At 54.2% G+C, this 20,825-nt stretch overlaps 1 protein-coding gene across 2 annotated transcripts in view; it reads left to right on the top strand.

Annotated features, from left to right (window-relative positions):
* The first annotated feature begins 1,429 nt into the window (after nt 1-1,429).
* Nucleotides 1,430-20,825, top strand: part of TLN1 (talin 1) — a 135,244-nt gene continuing 115,848 nt past the window's right edge. The window contains exon 1 of one of the 2 annotated variants that reach the window (XM_073343249.2): nt 1,430-1,791. The gene's annotated coding sequence lies outside the window, so the exon portion shown is untranslated. The remainder of the gene's footprint in view (nt 1,792-20,825) is intronic. The other variant, XM_073343252.2, reaches the window with a different exon arrangement.

Here is a 20,825-nt window from a genome sequence, read left to right as displayed (position 1 = left end):
TGAGCTGGGCGGGGCGGGGGCAGGGGGCGGGGGGCGGGGCGAGCTGGGCAGGGAAGGGTGGAGTCAGGGGGCGGGGCAGGATGAGCGGGGCGGGGCAGGGTGAGTGGGGCGGGGCGGGATGAGCTGAGCTGGGCGGGGCAGGGGGCGGGGCGAGCTGGGCAGGGAAGGGTGGAGTCAGGGGGCGGGGCAGGATGAGCTGGGCGGGGCAGGGGCAGGGGGCGGGGGGCGGGGCGAGCTGGGCAGGGAAGGGTGGAGTCAGGGGGCGGGGCAGGATGAGCGGGGCGGGGCAGGGTGAGTGGGGCGGGGCGGGATGAGCTGAGCTGGGCGGGGCAGGGGGCGGGGCGAGCTGGGCAGGGAAGGGTGGAGTCAGGGGGCGGGGCAGGATGAGCGGGGCGGGGCAGGGTGAGTGGGGCGGGGCGGGATGAGCTGAGCTGGGCGGGGCAGGGGGCGGGGCGAGCTGGGCAGGGAAGGGTGGAGTCAGGGGGCGGGGCAGGATGAGCTGGGCGGGGCAGGGGCAGGGGGCGGGGCGAGCTGGGCGGGGAAGGGTGGAGTCAGGGGGCGGGGCAGGGTGAGTGGGGCGGGGCGGGATGAGCTGAGCTGGGCGGGGCAGGGGGCGGGGGGCGGGGCGAGCTGGGCGGGGAAGGGTGGAGTCAGGGGGCGGGGCAGGATGAGCTGGGCGGGGCAGGGTGAGTGGGGCGGGGCGGGCTGGGCGGGGAAGGGTGGAGTCAGGGGGCGGGGCAGGGTGAGTGGGGCGGGGCGGGATGAGCTGAGCTGGGCGGGGCAGGGGGCGGGGGGCGGGGCGAGCTGGGCGGGGAAGGGTGGAGTCAGGGGGCGGGGCAGGATGAGCTGGGCGGGGCAGGGTGAGTGGGGCGGGGCGGGATGAGCTGGGCGGGGCAGGGGCAGGGGGCGGGGCAGGATGAGCTGGGCGGGGCAGGGGCAGGGGGCAGGGGGCGGGGCGAGCTGGGCGGGGAAGGGTGGAGTCAGGGGGCGGGGCAGGATGAGCGGGGCGGGGCAGGGTGAGTGGGGCGGGGCGGGATGAGCTGAGCTGGGCGGGGCAGGGGGCGGGGCGAGCTGGGCAGGGAAGGGTGGAGTCAGGGGGCGGGGCAGGATGAGCTGGGCGGGGCAGGGGCAGGGGGCGGGGGGCGGGGCGAGCTGGGCGGGGAAGGGTGGAGTCAGGGGGCGGGACAGGATGAGTGGGGCGGGGCAGGGTGAGTGGGGCGGGGCGGGATGAGCTGGGCGGGGCAGGGGCAGGGGGCGGGGCAGGATGAGCTGGGCGGGGCAGGGGCAGGGGGCGGGGCGAGCTGGGCGGGGAAGGGTGGAGTCAGGGGGCGGGGCAGGGTGAGTGGGGCGGGGCGGGATGAGCTGAGCTGGGCGGGGCAGGGGGCGGGGCGAGCTGGGCGGGGAAGGGCGGGGTCTCTTGCGGGCTCTTGGGAGAAAACCAATGGCGGGGGCGGCTGCTGCCTGCAGGGCCCTGCGCAGCCCCGGCGGAGACCCCGTGCTGCCGCGCGGGCCTGGCGCTCGGACCCCGTCGCCTCCCTGAGGGCGGTTTTGGCGCCGCCGGGCCCTGCTCCCGCGAAGCGGGGCGGGGCCGGGCCTTGCCCACAACCAAGATGGCGGCAGGCTGGCTACGCGCTGGGGGTGGGACGTGGCGGTGCGAGTGCGCAGGCGCGGCGGTACCACAGAGGGTCAGCACAGAGCGTCTCCCTGAGGGCGGGGGGCGTCGCTCTGTCTTTCCCTCCCAGCGAGTCGCGTTCGGAGCAGCGCCGCAGCGGGACCCTCCTGGCGCCCCAGGTAGGCCCGGGCGGGTCAGCGCTCGGGGCGGCGGGAGAGCGGCCGGGGGCGGGGTCTGGTGCGCGGGAGCCTGCGGGGGGGCGGGGTGTGCGCGGGGGGGGTGGGTGGGCATGGGAGGGGAGGCCAGGCTCGGGGGGGGGGGCCAGGCATGGAAGGGGGAGGCCAGGCTCGGGGGGGCGGCCAGGCTCGGACGGGGGAGGGGAGGCCAGGCTCGGACGGGGTGGGGTGGGAGGCCAAGCATGGAAGGGGGAGGCCAGGCTCGGCCGGGGGAGGGGAGGGGAGGCCAGGCTCGGCCGGGGGAGGGGAGGGGAGGCCAGGCTCGGCCGGGGGAGGGGAGGGAGGCCAGGCTCGGCCGGGGGAGGGGAGGGAGGCCAGGCTCGGCCGGGGGAGGCCAGGCTCGGGGAGGGGAGGCCAGGCTCGGACGGACGGGGGAGGGGAGGCCAAGCATGGAAGGGGGAGGCCAGGCTCGGGGCGGGGAGGCCAGGCATGGAAGGGGGAGGCCAGGCTCCGTGGTTGGGGGGGGAGGCCAGGCATGGGCGGTGTGTGTGCCCAACGTGAGGGTTGCAAAGCGCAGAGGACACGCCTTGCAGGGTAATGATCGATCAGTGGCTGTGCAAGCCCCGAGCCTGGCAGGCAGCCGAGACAGACCCGCTGACTCAGCGACTTGCAGGCGGAGAGGATGGGAGCTGTTGTGGGAGAAGGCAAGGTACCCCGCATCTGACCCCCACACTTCTTTTCCCTACTGTTGCAGCTCCCAGACTACCTGTCTGCCAGGCTGTGTCACTAACTAATTTAACAGCCTGGCAGCTGGGATTGGCTCATTTTACTGACCCAGCACAGCGGGACAAATGCCTTCAGCAGATACCATCCCCTCTGCCTGTCACTTCTGCTTCTGGACCTTCTTGGGGGAGGGATAGTTCAGTGGTTTGAGCACTGGCCTGCTAAACCCAGGGTTGTGAGTTCAATCCTGGAGGAGGCCATTTAGGGATCTGGGGCAAACATTGGGGATTGGTCCTGCTTTGAGCAGGGCGTTGGACTAGATGACCTCCTGAAGTCCCTTCCAACTCTGATATTCCATGATTCTATGACCTCCCCGGGAACGGTCTTTGACAGTTACATGAACACTGAGCAAAGGGCCTCCTATGCTGCCTCCTCCCTGAGCGCTACAGGGAGCAGCACTCTGCTGCCTGGTGTATGCACTCACTACCCATTTGCAGCTGAAGCTGTTCGTTCCTGTTTTTAGCTTTTCAGCCGTAGCTTGCTCCTTTCTCCCTGCGGGATGAGCAGGCAGCAGCTTCGGGGTGGCAGGCAGCTGCACAGTGGCTGTAGAGTGAAGTTTCTCTGCTTTCCAGCCCAGTCCTTACTCAGTGATGGCTCTGTCTGGCTCGGCTCAGTTGCTCAGACTGAGTCCAGTTCTCTTGCCATCTGTTAATTACAGTACATTTGCATTAACAGACCTTGCTGCAGGAAGTAGTGGTTAGTAGGAAACTTGCAAAGGTCGAGGTCTCAGGCCTCTTCAGTTTCTGCAGAATCTGAGCTTTCATTTAAACACCCCCCACACAGACCCACAATTCTAGCCCTTCTCTGAATGCACTTGAGTGCCTGAGACTGCAGACAGGGAGCTCTTGGGCCTCTGTTGCCTCTGGTAGTTCCCCAAGCAACCTCAAGAGTGAGATTAACAAAGCCTGGGGCAGTTTCAGGGCTGCTCTTCGGGTTCCCATGGACAGGCGTCAGCTGGGGGGTAAGTCTGATACCACTGTCACGCTGCTGGTCAGGGAAGCTTGAGTGGCACAGCCAGAGCTACCTGCAGTGAGGGGGCCCCAGAAAGGCTGGGGGAATAGCAGAGTAATGGGGATGACCCCTTGGAGCAGACAGCTGGCTGAGGGGGTGGTACAGCTCCTTTCTGCCAGGAGCTGTGGTGAGGAGGAGGGGAGCTTTGAGTTGATGAGTCCCCTTCTAGTCAGAGATGAATCTGAAAGATGCTTCCAGATAGGGTCCAGTTGAAACATGTGCTAGGATTCACTGCACCTGGGGCAAGGGGCTGTGCTCTTACACCTCTCTTTATTGGTCTCTCTGTGGGTCTGCTAAAATCCTGTGCATTGGCTTCGTTGCTGGCTTCCCTCGGTGTGCAGCCTGTCCTTGCCCCTCTCTGGCTGCAGTAGCAGCAGCGTCAGGCCCGTCTGTGTTAGGTTTTCACAGGGGCCATGCTCCTGTAGGGCCCGCCAGACTGCTGAATCTTGCTGTCCAGGGAAAGGCCAAGGCTTCTCTCCTGAGCTGTAGGATGAGGATTGGGGTTTATTCCCCCTCCCTGTCTGCTTCCTGCTCCGCTGCTGTCTCGGCTGAGCTGAGTCAGGCGCTGCTCACTGTTACTCAGGCTGGAGGAGATGGGGCTATGAGGAGCTGAACTCTGGTTGTGTGTGCTGAGGTGGGGTGGGGTTTGCTGCCTCCTGCCAGGAAATGCAAACACAGGCTGCCTCGTTCATCTGTCTGCAGCTCCTGCTAGAGCTCTAACACCCCTCCCTCCATCCCTCTTCTGCTGTCCCCTGGACTGTGCTCGCAGAAGTTACCCTCTTCTCCCTGTACTGGCTTCTGCACAGGCTTGTATCCACCACTGGAAGTGTTGCCTGGAGCTTCTGTCTCCCTCATCCTGCTGATTCCGTGCCTGTAGGGCAGGGTTTTGTGGAACAGGTTTGTCTGCTGCCCAGTGCCAGAAGGGGAGGGGATAGGGCAGCTGAAATGGCCTGGGAGGTGATAGCTGTCCTCAGAGGGAGTCCTGCAGGTTGCGTTGGCATGCACAGTGTGGATGCTTATGGAGGGCTCCTTTGGGGTGTGTGTGTGGGGAATGAAAAGGAGGACTTGTGGCACCTTAGAGACTAACCAATTTATTTGAGCATGAGCTTTCGTGAGCTACAGCTCCCTTCATCGGATGGAAGGTTGTTTCATGGTCTCTGTGTATATAATGTCTTCTGCAGTTTCCACAGTATGCATCTGATGAAGGGAGCTGTAGCTCACGAAAGCTTATGCACAAATAAAACTGGTAGTCTCTAAGGTGCCACAAGTCCTCCTTTTCTTTTTGGGAATGGAAGGGGGGTTCTGGGCAAACTCTTACTAACTTTGGCATACAAAGTACAGAACTTTTCCCAGAGCTGCTGGTGGTAGGAAAGTGTGTGGGCACGTTGTGGCAGGGCACTGTGCCTTAAGGAATGTCTGTTAACAGTAATGCCCATCGCACGTGGGTGAGATGTCTCTGTCCCCTGTTTCTCTGTGGTGTTCAGCTGAGAACTGGATCCTGGATGCCATGTGTATCTCTGGGTCCTGACCCAGCTTTAATCTGTTGGATGGAAACATTGAGTTGTCCTTCTGTCTTGGTTCCCCTGCTGCAGCTCTCTGGGGTGAGGCCTGGGTGTGTGGTTCTTAAGGTCAGTTTTAGTGTGTGTGTGTGTGTGTGTGTGTGTGGGGATAGCTGATGGTTTCCAGCATGTGTGGGTGGATGCATGCTGTGGGGAGGGGCGTTGCCTGGTTCAGCTAGGCCAATCTCAGAAACAGTACCTGGGTTGCTTTGACCTCTGATTCTGCACCTTTTCTTGTGAGGGGGTGTCCTTTCTGAATGACCCTGGAGTACTTAGGGAGGGATCAGTGTTTTTTTTTTTTTCCTGGGAGGGGGTGTGGGAACATGGTTATGAAAGTGGTAGCGGGTTATGTGCTGGCTCTATGGGGTACCTCTGCCTCTCCATCCCTGAACTCAGCCCCAGCTGGTCGTGGTTCTGAGCACTTGAGCAATGTAACTGTTTCTGGCTAGATATGTGATTAATGGATGTGCATGACTGATCTAATTGGGCAGCAGGGCCAGGCAGCTGTGGTGAGCTAGGCACTTTCCATCTTTAGTAATTCTCGTGCCTGTGACTCTTCCTCCAGGTTCCTCGCTCCCTCCCCCTGAGTTAAAAGCTCTGCACTGGATAAGGCTTCCTGGGCACATTCCAGATGCTGAGCTGTAAAACCACTGGGGTTTACTCCGCACCTCCCAGGAAATCTCTCGCCAGCAGGAATCTCCTGGTGACAGGCTGGATGGCCTGCAGTGTTTGGTTTGCAGCCGTGTTTCACCCCTGCCTGTGGTGTGCCTGACCTGCTGCTGGCATGGATAAATTGGGTCACTGAGCTAACGAACTTGTATCTTTCTGGCTCTTTCTGAGCACTGTAATCACTTCCTGCCAGGGATTGCAGGGTGGGAGCTTTAATGGGGCACCCACTTCCAGTGGGGCTTTAGTGTTGGAGTGAGTTTGTCCTCCTGAATCCATCCCTGCTGGTAAGTGTCTCTTCTTGGGCACTGATTTCTCCTGCCATGGGGACTTCACGCCCTCTTTTGGCAGCAGTAGGCTTCTGAGAGATACAGAGTTTCTTTGCTGAAGGCAGCTTGCTTGACTGCATCAGCTGGTGACTCCCTGGGATGTCCCAGGGCCCCTGGAGCTGCTCTCAGTGATGAGGTATGGAAATTATCTCTGCAAAAAGAGCAGCAGGGAGGGACCCAGACTGCCCTGGAGAGACTGCAGGGTCCCTGTTGTACAGAGCCCCTGAGGGACAGCAACACAGCATCACCTCTACACGCTGCTGTTTTGATGGAGGTGGGGTGAGAGGATTTGGTGATGAATTGAGACATTAAAACATAACTGTGGGAATCTCCCTGAAATAAAGGTGGTTGATGCCCCAAGCTGAGGAGCCAATTATGCCTCCCAGATGTATCCTTATAGCCTTGACCTGCTGCGCAGGATTTGACAGGGTCTCTAGCTTATTACAAAAAGAAAAGGAGGACTTGTGGCACCTTAGAGACTAACGAATTAATTTAGTTATTAAATTTATTTATTTGTTAGTCTCTAAGGTGCCACAAGTCCTCCTTTTCTTTTTGTGAATACAGACTAACACGGCTGCTACTCTGAAACCTAGCTTATTACAGTTACTCTGAATGATAGACTCTGGGCCCTGGGGCTGGGTGATGTGCATCTCAAAGGAAGGGTCTGATGCTGCCAGAGTGGTGGATGTTATTTCCACATGGGACGACCAGGGCAGACGTGTCAATCTGTCACTAACTGGCTCCTGCACAGGAAGATGCTGGCTGGAATAGCAGAGGCAAACTTGCAAACATTTGCTCTTCTCTGTTGTACACGGACTTGGTCAGTTCAGCCAGCTGCTGTCACCCTGCTCAAAGTCTCCAGAGCTGCACTTCCCTTAGGAACAGACCTGCTGTCACAAGTAGGCACACTCTGCCTCCCCAGCTCCCTCAGGGCACTGTGTAAAGCTGGTCCTGCAGGGGCCCCCTGTGCTATTTCAGGCATCCTTAGCCATTGCCTGCACTGGCAGTTATGGGAAAGCCAGCAGGGTTACAGCCTTACTGGTGGGAGTGCACGTGCTAAGTGGGGACAGGCATTTTTGCCACTCCATGCAGCATCAGGCAGTGGGGTGATAAAACACTGGTGGCCGGTCTACACTAGCCTTGGTGCTAGGAATAGTGTAGAAGTGGGAGAGGGGCTGTCTGCGTCACAGCATACCTGTGAAATCGAGTGAGCTGACTGCCATCCAGGGCAAGGCATGTTCAGCATTGTCACTTAGGAAATGCCTACAGTGCAATTAGAGGTGCATTTGTAGCACATGTAGGATACCTGAGCTAGCTGTGATCTCGGTATAACAAGTACCAATACCAGCAAAACTGGCAGCATGGACTTCGGGGAGGGCTAGCCACCCCAGCAAGTACCCAGGGTCATGGGCAGGCTTGCACAGCCTGCACTGAACTCTCTGCTGCTGGAACTTCACTGCTGCTAGTATTCACGGTAGCTAGCTTCAAGCTAATTTGGGTGACACGTGCTGCAGTCACACCTCTCATTGCAGTGTAGGCAATCCATAGTTCAGGACTTAATTGTGACTATGCTGACTGGTTAGTACTAGTCAGCATCATGAGAGTTTGTGATGGGGCATGCCACACCAGAGTGTGCACTATTTGAATTGAATTTAGTGATCACATATTCAGAGAGGATGTGCGCAATTAGTTTAATTTCCACCTGATGAGATTCTGTGCATCATTGTTTGCATCTTCCAGGCAGGCTCTGTGTTCAGCTGGTTTGCACAGTGATCCTGGATGTGATGGAGATGAGGGAAGGATGAGCTTCCAACAATTCGCATCGCTATAGCTTGTCATGGCACCAAGCATCTATAGAGGTTCCTAGCCCCAGCAGGAGAAGCACCTTTGTCCCTTGTGCCAGGACTCAAGGATTCCTGTTCCTCCTGGTGCATTTTCCAAATAGGCACTCAACCCCTTGGACAAATGATCCAGATATTCAGGTGGAAACTGTGTTTCGCGTGCACTTCGAAAATTGCACTTCGGGGATGGAGATCCTAGTTTTGGAGGGGGTTCAGCCACCAAAATGGGCTGGGAATGAAGGGACTCCCATCTCTGTTAACCACAGTGTCACCTCCATGTGACTCTCTGAAGTTCACATCTACCCTGCTGTGGAATCAAAACAAAGGACCTGCAATAACAAGTCCCTGCCAGCTTCTTTGTTGCTGTGAGACTGAGGGCTTCACAGAGGGGACTGAACTGAGCATGTTTGACAGCTGCTTCCCCTCCTTTAAAGTCTTGGGGGAAGCTATTATCCTTCCTCTGCAGGACTGTCAAGGAGAGCAGCATGCCCCTACTTCTGGCATGCTGGGGGTCCAGAACTCTCTAGCTAGTCCCATCTTGGCTACATGTACTGACGCACAAGCCCTAGTCCCATCTTGGCTACATGTACTGATGCACAAGCCCATACAGTCAGCCCTTGTGGGCCCATGAGAGATCCCATGCTAGTGCTGGTGCGCATTCCTTCCTGGAAACGCAGCAAGAACCAGAAGAGTGGGGAGGAGGGAGGCTGATTGCTCAAACCTGAAGAAATTCAACCTGTTACTGGGAAAGCCCTAGCGGCTGCTAAAGAGAGGCTCAGCCCCAAGCCTGCTGAAGATGAGGAGAGGGCATATCAGGGGCCTTCCCAGGGTAGTCAGGTATCTTGCTAGCACCATGAGTGCAATGAGTTCAGAGTTATACATGAAAAAAGAAAAGGAGTACTTGTGGCACCTTAGAGACTAACCAATTTATTTGAGCATGAGCTTTCGTGAGCTACAGCTCACTTCATCGGATGCATTCCACGGTATGCATCCAATGAAGTGAGCTGTAGCTCACGAAAGCTCATGCTCAAATAAATTGGTTAGTCTCTAAGGTGTCACAAGTACTCCTTTTCTTTTTGCGAATACAGACTAACACGGCTGTTACTCTGAAACGAGTTATACATGTGAAATTCCAGGGGATGGCAGTGGCCAGCAGTTCTGTGTCTGGGATGGGAAGGGTTAATTTTCATAAAGAACAATAGCAGTGTCTGTGGGCACTCAGCAGGATACAGCGTGACAGCAGCTCTGACGTCTGTCAGGCTTGGGCGTGCAGGCTGGTCTCTAACCCAGGGTCAGGAGGAAGTAGCATCCCTCTTTGGTAGCACACAGCTGCATGTCAGAGGGGCTGCCTTCCTCAGAAGCCCCCACCCCTCTTGGTGCTAGGCTGGCCATAGGTCCGGTCCTGCGTGGCAGGTCCTGTCGCGTGGATGGATGCAGCTCAGGTGGTGGTGAGAAGGGAAGAGTCTCACCCTGGGGTTGGAGACCACCTAGGTGCTCTGATCCTGGTGAGGCTGCTCCCTCACACATGGGCCGTGGGCAGGGAGAGCCTGGACTCCCATCTCTGGCTCAGAAGTGCCATCTTGGGGAAGCAGGATGCAGAAAGGTCCATGTTGTGATTGGTCCCAGGTGGGGGTGGCAGCTGTTATAATTACCCAGCCAGGTGACTGGTGTGGCTTTGATCCCCTGTTCCCCAATAAGGGGAGCTGGCCTGATGAAAAGAGCAAGGAGAACCTGGGAGGTGGGGCTCGGGTGGACAGTGTCTTGTCTTGCCTGTAGGGCTGCTCTAATGGGACATCCCTGGGAGCCCAGGCTGCTCTTGGTGTTCGCTCTTCTTGGGGCCTGACACACACTGCTGGTTGGAGCCAATTCATAGAATCATAGACTCTCAGGGTTGGAAGGGACCTCAGGAGGTCTAGTCTCACCCCCTGCTCAAAGCAGGACCAACCCCAACTAAATTCTAGCTGCCCAGCTCCGCAGAAGGTGCAGCTCCCGTCCCCTGCATGGTGCACTGGCGCCTTGGGGGTTATTTATAGCTGGCACTGTCAGTGCCCCCTTCCCAGCCTGGCAGGGTTTCTGTTTGGGCCTTTGGAGGGCTGGGGGCCTGAGGGAAGGTTACTGCGGGGGGAGGGGTGCCAGAAGCAGGTCATTTTGGAATATGAGCTAAATGCTGTAAATTATCTGGGTACTCTGCAGTCCCCTCACCGTTGTTTGTGGGTATCTCGTTAGCACCAACAGAGTCATCTTCTCCTGCAGTGTGAGGTACTAGCCCCGTGGCTGACTTACGTGACTGGCTCAAGGTCACACCGGGAGTCGGTAGCAGAGCCCGGTGTAGGACCCTGATTTCTGGGCTCTCCTCCAGTGCCCTGGCTCTGCTGCCTGAGTGCCAGTCTTCTTCCCCCACCCCTCTGCTTTGGAGCTGGCAGCAGAGAGCTGGGGGAAGGAGGGGACATTGGAACTTCCCTCCCCTTTGCTTAGCCACGGGACAGGATTGCTGGCTGTGGAGATCCAGACTTGCTGGATTCCTTCCCTTCTGAGCCCAGGAGGCAGAGTCTTGCTCTCAGTGCTGGTGTTGGAATTTACCCTGCAGAGTGAGGGGCTGGAATTCACTTCCACAGCGGGAGCCATGCTGGCCTTTACTGCAGCCATGTCTGCTCCCCAGTGGCGTGCAAGGGGGGGACTCAGGTCACTGGGTGCTCTTGAGAATTCCTGCTTGCAGGACTGGCCTGGCAGCAGGGCTGGCTGGAGCTCTGACAGCCTAAGACAAAAGGCTGATTGTGCCCAGAGGAGAGGGCACTGGGGCAGGGCACATAACTCCAGTTCTCCCCCATCAGCTGGGGTGTGTCTGTCACGCTTGTGGTCTGAAGTGGATGCTCTGGCCAGAGCTGGCGTCACCCTGGACAGAATGCAGATGTAACCCAGAAAAGGGGAAGTGCAGTGATCTGTCCTGCCCCCACAGCCTGTGCACCATGCTGGCTGCTCCATGGGCCCTTTTCAGAGACTGATGGACAGTTGGGGGGCATCCTTCTAAAGAACAAGGCTGTCACTACCTGGGTGTGGGGAGCAGTGTGTCCCATGGAGAGCCCAGGAACCCCCCAGCCATGGGGTGTCTGGGTGGGAAACTTAGTGAGAGGGAATTTTTGACTCTGTTCCTTCCGTAATTAATCTTATGACTTTTCAGTTCCACTCTGTCTCCTCTCTGTCCCCTGCCCTGGCGCCTAGCTCGGCTGCTCAGTGAGCTCCCTGGGGCCTGGCTCCCTATCCAGAAGGCTGTTTCCTTGGCCCTTTAAATCTGCCCAGCAGGATGTTTAAATGCTTGGACTGTGGCTTCATCGCTGGCTGTTAATTCCATATTTGGTAGCAGTCATTGTTTACTCCTTGTCTCCTCTGCCCCTTTCTTGTCCTTGCTGGGGAAGGCAGTAGGGGGAGGGGGCATTTTTTCAGAGACATTAATACTGGTGAATCGGCTGGTTTCCTGATAAAGGGGCTGGAGGAACCTGGAAGGGTGAGAGAGGAAACCGAAAGGATTCAAATGGCAGAGGGAAACCAGATTGCTCTAGAGTAACAGCACTGAACTGGCAGCTGCTCCCAGCAAGGGGCTTGACGAAGATAGAAGCAGGTGTTGCTGTGGCTTGTAGAATGTCTTGGGCTGAAGGCTGGTGTGTTGGCTGGGGGGAGTGGGTCCTTTGCCCCTGTTCCCAGTGCCATTAAGGATATAATTTCATTTTTTGGTGGGGGGAGCAGGGAAGTCTCCGACGCCTGGGGAACTCAGTTTTCCCCTTCCTGGTGCCACTCGCAGCGCTTCATTCCCGCGTGCCGTGCGTCTGCATGGGCCTTGTAAGGCCACTGCCTCTGGGCAGCTCGGAGCCAAGGCACCCCCTTCCCAGCAGGTCACCTCCCGAGAGTGGCTGCGTGGGGTCCTGGGTGGGAGGTCCCCTTCAGCAGGATGCACCCTTTGCTGCCTGAAGCTCTGTGGGGCCCAGCTGGCCGAGTGCTGAGTGAGGGTGGAGCTGGGTCCCTGATTGGCTGGCCCAGCCCTTGAGAGAGGCAGGTAGGCAGCCAAGTCTGTCAGTGGGCGGGACTTGTCTAGGGATCCCCACTGACACCAGAGAGCTGCGCCCCCTTAGCCAGGGGAGTGTTAACAGTGACGCCTGCTGCTGCCGATAGCTTCATTGTGACAGCCTGTAGGGGAAACGTCCAGCTCACTTCTTCCCTGGCCCAACCTGACTCCTGGCCCGGCGTATGCACAGGGCTCTGTCTCCCACAGTCCGATGCCAGGCTTGCTTTTGTGCCTTGCTCAGACTGTTGGGAAGGGCCTGCAGAGCAGATTCTGAGTGCTGATGGGGAAGAGTGGGGTGGCTAAGTGATAGAAATGCCTGAGCCAGGCCTGCAGGATTCAGTCTGGCTGTGGAGAGGCAAGGCGCAGACCCCGCTGCTTGTTTGCAACTCGCCCTGACTCTGCAGCTTTGTGTGCGCCTTGTTAGCGTTTTGGCTTTAGTTTGCTGGACAGCATGAGCCTAGTGCAGCTCCTAGGTGCCCTGGTGTTGGAAGGGAGTGGGGATCCCTTTGTCATATGCTTCCTGAGCTTCCCCCATGCTGTTCTGAGGGGGGCGGGGGGGGCTCTAGTACCTCCCTAGTCCTGGTCTGCCCCTCTTGTGACTGTGTGCTGGCTAGGTCCTGCCAGCGGTGGGCAGCAGATGCTGCTTCAGCTGCATGCACATAGGCTCTCAGGCCCTGTGAACCCCACTCCCCTGTGCCTCACTGTGTCCTGGGTTTCCTGTGCTTTCCCTAGCCAGGGCAGGGGGCTGACAGACATGGGACCTGTCCCAATTATACTTTTCTCTTCAGCTGAATGCTTTAGCCCTTTCAAACCACTATCAAGGATTCCTGTGCGCTGCTCACCCCCCACACCCCCATCTGCATAGGGACCCTTGGGATGTTTCTCTCTCCCCAGCTGCACGGCTGTGTGTACAGCCGGTTGGGAGGAAGCATGCTGGGGGCTCTGCACGCTAGGAGCTGGTTGGGGAGCTGCATCTGTAGAGAGCCCCTGTGATTATCCCTTTCCCTGAAGTCTCTGGCTCCAACCACAAATACTGTTGGAGCAGCCACTGGAATGTGAGCTTGTCAGCAAAGCGTAGGCTCCCTGCGTGTCTCCTGAAGTGAGGCCCAAAGCCATGCTACGAGGGGGAGCTGGGGGCGGGGTCTGGTACGTGGGGGTGGTGGGAGAAGCCGCTGAGCTGTCACTTGCGCTGCTCAGAAATAGCCAGGCGCCTAAATGAAGGGGAGCTGGGAGTGTGGAATGAATGCACTTGGGCACTGAGACGCCCCAGTTGGGAGTGGGGCCGGGGTACTGAACACCGTACGAACATACGGTCTGTGGCCTGGAATGCTTACTCTGAAGAGCCAAAGGGGGGCAGTGGGGGACACACCAGTCAGGGAGACAGCTGAGGGTGGCAACAGGCACGGGGCTTGATAGTCCCTTTTCTAACATGTGCGTGTGTATACATCCTCACACAGGCACTTCTTCTTTAAGGGTTAGTCGTGGTGGACTAGCACCCACAGCAGTGATCAGGTACCCATTGGGCTCGCTGCTGCACAGATAGAGTGAGACCTTCCCTTCTTCAGAGAGCTCAGTTTAAGTCAAGACGAGTGTAACAGCCAAAGGAGGTCAGACTGGAGTAGCAGCCATTGGAACAGGTCTTTGCACAGACTAGCCAGGGACTTTCTCTCTGTCCTTTTCATTTGTCTTTTGAATGAGATATAACTAAATGAAGTAGCTATTGACTTTCCCTCTGGCCATCTTGCTTGCCATAAACCCCTTTCAGGGCTGCCCAAGTCATGGGGCTGCTGGCCTCTGGGTGCTGGGGCAGGGCCAGGACACAGGCTGTTGGGACTTCTGCACTGATAATGACAACAGAAGTGACACTGGCTATCTGAGTGTTGGTGGAAGAGCCCATCCAGGATATGACCCCCAGGGCTGAGCACCCTCCCACAGGGAGGAGAGGGTGGTACTAGCCTGGGAGAATCCCTTGCAAGACCCCTTTGGGGATGCCTGGTGCACAGCTGAGCCCTGTCCCGTGGGTGAGTCCATGTTTGCACACATCAATGTTGGATGTAGGTGTCAAATGCACAAAATAGATGCAATGTCTGCTCCATGCAGAGGGCAAGTCCTGTTCTCTCCATCTCCCTGTTATTTTGCCTTCTTCCCCCATGCCTCCTCACCGGGGCAGGTGGGACAGGTTTATGGAGCTTTCAGACACAAGATTTAGATAAATAGCTTTTCACTCTTTGAGAAAGTGACTGACTGTCCTTGTCCCTGTTAACTCAGAGCCAGCTTCTTAGCTGTGTGTGTGTGAGAGAGAATCTGCATTGAGAGCTGGTGCATAGCACTGCCTTCACTAATAAAGCAGAGAAGACAATCTAGAAATGTTTTGAGGTCATGCTCAATAGTGCGTGTCCACGTTTTTATAACTTCTGCAAATCCTGGCGTGGGAAGAAAATGCAACAGAACTAAGGTACAGTTTTTTCACAGTGGGACTAACCATTGGAACCAACTACTACTCCTGGGGGCATTCTACACCAAAAAAAAATAAAAATTCTGCGCCAAAAACTAAAAATTCTGTGCACAGTATTTTAAAATTCTGCGTATTTTATTTGTCAAAATAACATTCTATAATCATGCCAGTTTCAATTATTTTGGTAATTTATTTCAAAATACCTGTCACCAAGTATGCCTCTAACAATATTGACACACAAAAAATTCCCCCATGAGTAGGGCCCTACCAAATCCACAGTCCATTTTGCTCAATTTCACGGTCATAGGATTTTAAAAATCGTAAATTTCATGATTTCAGCTATTTAAAGCTGAAATTTCATGGTGGTGTAATTGTAGGAGTCCTCACCCAAAAAGGAGTGTGGGGGGGAGGGTCGCAAGCTTATTGGGGGATGGGTTTACAGGACTGCTACCCTTACTTCTGTGCTACTGCTGACGGCAGCGCTGCCTTCAGAGCTGGGCAGCTGAAGAGCAGCGACTGCTGGCCGGGAGCCCAGCTCTGAAGGCAGAGCTGCTGCCAGCAGCAGCGCAGAAGTAAAGATGGCCTGGTAGGGTATTGCCACACTTCTCTCCTGCTGCCTGCAGAGCTGGGTCCTCAGTCAGCAGCTGCCACTCTCCAGCCTCCCAGCTCTGAAGGCAGCAGCGCAGAAGTAAGAATGACAGGCCACCCTTACTTCTGTGCTGCTGCTGGCGGGATAGCCAACAGCCGCCGCTCTCAGGCCACCCAGCTCTGAAGGCAGCACAGAAGTAAGAGTGGCAATACCTTGAAGCCCCCCGCAACTACCTTTTGGATCAGGACCCCCAATTTGAGAAACACTGGTCTCCCTTGTGAAATCTGCATCGTATAGGGTAAAAGCACACAAAACACCAGATTTCATGGGGGGAGACCAGATTTCATGGTCTGTGACATGTTTTTCATGGCTGAGAATTTGGTAGGGCCCTACCCATGAGTAGAAAGTTAAAGAAACCCCTACAACATCCCAGTTCCTGTTTATCTGTCCTCTTTCCCTCCTCCCCAGAGCCCAGCCACAGGGACAGACACCCACAACTCTTCTCCCGAGAGCCCAGCCATGGTGCCCCCCCAGCCAATACACCCAAACCCCTCCTGCCCAGAGCCCAACCGCAGTCCCCTCTATCCTGGACACTTGCACCCCTGACTCCTTGGAGGCCAGCTACAGGGACCCTCCCTGCCCAGACACTCACACCCTCTACCCCCCCCAGAGCCCAGGGATCCAGAGGGACAAACAGCCTGATGCTGGGTCCTGGGCTGGAACGGCGTTTCCTGTGCACCGCTGCCTCCTTCAGAGCATGCTGGTGGGAACTGCAGCTTCTGAAACCTTCCAGTTCCCTCCCCCTGAGAACCCCTGCCCTTGTCTTCTATTGTGAGCTGGGCTCCGCTGGGTTCAGCGGCCCGTAGTGGCAGCCAACATCTCTGCAGCCCATTTCAGTGGGGGGGAAAAAGGAAATTCTGCACACACAACATTAATTTCTGCAAAATTCTGCATTGCGTAGTCGCGCAGAATTTCCCCAGGAGTAAACTACCATGGGAAGCAGCGGATTCTCCATCTCTTAGTGTCCTGAAATCCAGATGGTTTGCCTTTCTGGAAGAGCTGCTTTAGTCAAACATGAGTTATTGGGTTTAATAGAACAGTAGCTGGGTAAAATTCTCTGGCCTGTGATGTGCCGGGAGTCAGATTAGACCACAAAAAGCGCCTGGAAAAATCAATGAGGCAAATGGCTACAGTTCAGGAAAATTGCAGTTCTGCTGTCTCAGAAAGTTGAAGAAATTCTGAGCTGCAAGTAGTAAATTCCGTGACTCTGCACCGAGGTTCTAGGTGCTGCAATGGTGAAAGCTCTTACACTTCAACAGTTCCAGACTCTGCTAAATTGATGCAGGGTTTCTGTAAGAACATAAGTTCGACTGTACTGGTCCACACCAATGGTCCACCTAGCCAGTATCCTGTCTGCTGACAGTGGCCAGTGCCAGGTGTCCCAGAGGGAATGAACAGAAAAGGCAACCATTGAATGATCCACCCCTTGTCAGCCACTCCCAGCTTCTTGTAGTCAGAGGTTAGGGTCACACAGAGCATGGGACTGCATCCCGAACCATCTTGGTTAATAGCCATTGATGGACCTATCCTCCATGAACTTCTCATTCTTTTTTGAACCCAGTTATAGTTTTGGCCTCCACAACATCCCCTGGTAACAAGTTTGACAGGTTGACTGGGCATTGTGTGAAATATTTCCTTATGTTTGTTTTAAACCTGCTGCCTATTAATTTCATTGGGTGACCCCTGGTTCTTGTGTTATGTGAAGGAGTAAATAAGCTCCACTTACTGATTTTAAGTGATAGCAAACAGATAAAAGCAGATTGCCTAGCAAATCTGCAAACTGAGCTTAACATACTGGATAGGGTAGGATGTGAAGTAGCAAATTCTCACCCTGAGCGATAAACCGGCTGGCAGATTAAGGCGCACGCTGCCTTTGCTTTGCAGCTTGGCTTTCCCAGGATTTTACACAGCTAGAAATCCCTTTAGCCTGGGACCATCAGCTCTCCCAGTTCAGTCTTTGTTCCTCAGGTGTTTCCAGGTGTGGTGGTGGTGGTGTGTAGAGAGTGAGGTCCCATCATGATGTCCTTTCCCCCGTTTATATCTTCCCATCGGCTGGAAAGCTCTTTTGCTGTGACCTGGGTGAAACGGTTCCCATTGTGTAGTGCTATCTGAGAGGTTTCTATTGTATGCAGTTCCTGGGGTAACCCTTGTGCTTGTGTGCATTTACTCAATGAGCCATTAACATTGTTTGGCCTTTTTACTGATGTACCTGAAAGGCTGCAAGATGTTATTAATCCAACAAGATCTTAATGTCTAGCAAATCAGACTTTTAGAATACCACCTCACAAGGAATACTTTGTGCAAAACATATCCTAATTATATGACCGTGGTGAATAAGGGGGTGCCAGGATGCCACACTTATTACTGTTTAATTTATCAATTTGTTCCCAAACATTCTCTGACAACTCACTCTGGGACAGTGCCTCAGATTTGTTACCTAAAGAATAGCTTAGGTGTGGGAATCCCCCCCACATACTCTGCAGTGGAGACTGATGCAGAGAATTCATTCAGCTTCTCCACAATGGCCTTGTCTTCCTTGAGTGCTCTTTGGACACCTCACTTGTCCAGTGGCCCCACTGGTTTTGTCAGGCTTCCTGCTTCTGATGTACTTACAATTTTTTTTGCTATTAGTGTCTGAGTCTTTTTGCTTGTGGTCCACCATGCACATAAAATGGAGGTGTTCATTGTTTTTATACCTTCTACTGCTCTGTCTACGGAGGCTATAAACATTGTGGCTGTACTGACGAGTGTGTAGTTCTTGGCAGTTACAAGCCATGTCTATGTTCACTGGGTATGTGTCTGCCGTGCTTATAAAAAGCTCTGGTAAGAGTTGGGAGCCAAGCTATTCAGTCTGTAACTGTGCCGTCTCTCAAATAACTTCCTGTAAAGAGAGTTACAGCCATTCGTGCCCTTTTTTTCACCCAGCCAAATGAGTTTGGAAAGAACGTTCCAGAGCTGTGTCTTTTCCAAGGAATTCAGGGTTTTCATAAGATAATCTGGTATTTTGCCTTCCATGGGAGTTCATACATTAAAATAGTGAAATAAATGACTTGAAGGTTTGTATTCATTTATTGTGCAATGGAGCTGGGTGCCTAAAGACAAACAATCCAACTACAATGTTAGTTTATTTTTTTCATCCAAACCCTACCCGTGTCCTCGTCTCCTAAAGCAGACAACTAAAAATATATCCACCCCATTAAGATTTTGTTCCTAGAAGCCTTGAAATGTTCTAGGTGCTTTCCAAATTGAAAAGATGATACCTAAGAACAGCAGACTGAACAGCAGTAGGAGAATATCCTATCAGTCAGCGGGGGAAGGTGGAGGTGGCAATACTCAAAGTAGCCAGCAATTCGGTAACACTGCTTTTTTTCCCTTTGCTGAGATACATAGACTATACCCAGTCATCCATTGGCCTTGCTCATATCATACACTTCAGGGTTCTATAGTCTTCATATTCACTGTGTGACTAGCCATCTGGCAATATTTCGAGTTTCATTGCAAAAACAAGATTAAAATCTTTGGTTCTGGAATTTCCTTAAAGAAGTTTAAATAAGAAATTCACTAAATGTTTTGTTACACCTACGTGTCTGACGGTGAGAAAGATGTAGTTGGTGCTCCTCAGACAACCTTGGGCTTGGCTACGCTTGCAAGTTAGAGCTCATTAAAGCAGCCCCAGGCGCCCTAACTCCTGACCCGTCCACACTGGCAAGGCACTTAGAGCGCCTGGACTCTGCAGCTGGAGTGCTCCTGGTAATCCACCTGCACGAGAAGCATAACGCTCTATGCCTCCGCTGAAACGCCCCAGCATCAGTGTGAACGAGGTGTTGCATTACTGTGCTCTGATCCCATAATCCCCTTAAGCCAAGTGGCCACTCTTGTCATTGTTTTGGAATCGGCCGCAGGAATGCGGATATGCCCTTTCAAAGCTCCGTTTCTGACAGCGGGCTGCTTATCTGCTCTGGGACAAAGCAACCATTAGTGTGGAATGGTGTTTGCTGTGAGTGTTTGAGGGGCGCAGAGGGGGGTCTGCTGCTGTCTGAACTTACAAGTCCTCTGGGATCTCATTCATCTTTCATGAGTTCTTGAAGATGATTGCTAAAGTTTCCTAGACTGCTTCAGCCTGTTTTTAAGTACCCTAGGATGAATATCCTCATGTTCTGCCAACTTGAATACATCTAATTTATCAAAATAGTCTTTAACTTGTTCTTTCCCTATTTTGGCTTGCAGTTCTTCCCTCTTATTGCAGTTCTTCCCTCTTATTGTGTTGAGTAGCCTTTTTAATGAAGACTGAAGAGGAATAGGCGTTAAACACATGGCCTTCTCTGACCTCAACTTGGAAGTGACTGTTCTCATGTGGCTGCTCAGCTGGGCATCAGGAAGTGGGCTGGAAGGGAGGTTTATGGCCAGCTCTGAAATTAGACTTGGGTGTGTAGGCTCTGTGTGATTCATACATTCCTTGGCCAAAAGAGACCATTGTGATGATCTAGTCTGACCTCATGCATAACATACGCCAGAGAGCTTCCCCCAAATAATTCCTAGAGCACGTATTTTAGAAAAGTCATCCAATCTTGAGTCCTCCAATCTAACTTGTTACCTGGGCGAGCTTTCTTGTGTGACAGACTTTCCCTTACACCAAAAATCACAATAATAATACAAAAATCACAATAAAAAGCACAATTTAGGATCAGGAGTTACTCCTGGTCCTAAAGCATCAGTCACGTATCCCAGGTCAATTGCACCAAAGACCACACTTGTAGCCAACCCTATAGTAAACTATCTCCAAGCTCTATTAACTCTCGTTCCCTTTTCCTAGTTATTTACAAGGTTAACGCAGGTAGATATAGATATGCACAAATGAGTTTCAATCCTAAGTTTCAAAAAGTCATAGAATCTTCTGTGATAAATTAGCTCTGTATGTCCTGTAGGGCTAATCCAGACGAAGCACTGGGGATCTTTTGCTTGTGTTTAGTAATCCAGGCCCCTCAGGATCCAAGCAGCATAAAAGATACGGTTCCTTCTTGTTAGAGCTTTTTATGCCTTCCCCCCTTTCTGCTTCCAGTTGCAAACTCAGCTGTTGGGAGGAATTCAATTACTTGCCTCCTCTTCCTGGGTTGAGGGAGGAGGAGCAGCAATCAACAAAGGCTTTTGTCCTCTAATGTTCTACAATGGTTCCTATAGTGTTTATGAACCTTTTTTTGGGTAGGAGATAACACAGACTACTTACTTAAAGAATCAACATGGAGACATTCATGTTCCAACAACATTGTCTCCCCAACAAGCTGGTTAAGCTTATAGGGCTGTTTCGAGACACCACCGACTTCCTGAGGAAACTACAATCCATTGGTGATCTTCCTGATAACACCATCCTGGCCACTATGGATGTAGAAGCCCTCTACACCAACATTCCACACAAAGATGGACTACAAGCCATCAAGAACACTATCCCCGATTAATGTCACGGCTAACCTGGTGGCTGAACTTTGTCCTTACCCATAACTATTTTACATTTGGGGACAATGTATACCTTCAAATCAGCGGCACTGCTATGGGTACCCGCATGGCCCCACAGTATGTCAACATTTTTATGGCTGACTTAGAACAACGCTTCCTCAGCTCTCGTCCCCTAACGCCCCTACTCTACTTGCGCTATATTGATGACATCTTCATCATCTGGACCCATGGAAAAG

Source organism: Lepidochelys kempii, chromosome 5, assembly GCF_965140285.1.
Source record: "Lepidochelys kempii isolate rLepKem1 chromosome 5, rLepKem1.hap1, whole genome shotgun sequence".
In the NCBI taxonomy this organism is placed as follows: Eukaryota; Metazoa; Chordata; order Testudines; family Cheloniidae; genus Lepidochelys; species Lepidochelys kempii.
The sequence above is the reverse complement of the archived record's forward strand: the minus strand, read 5'-3'. Positions and strand labels throughout refer to the sequence as shown.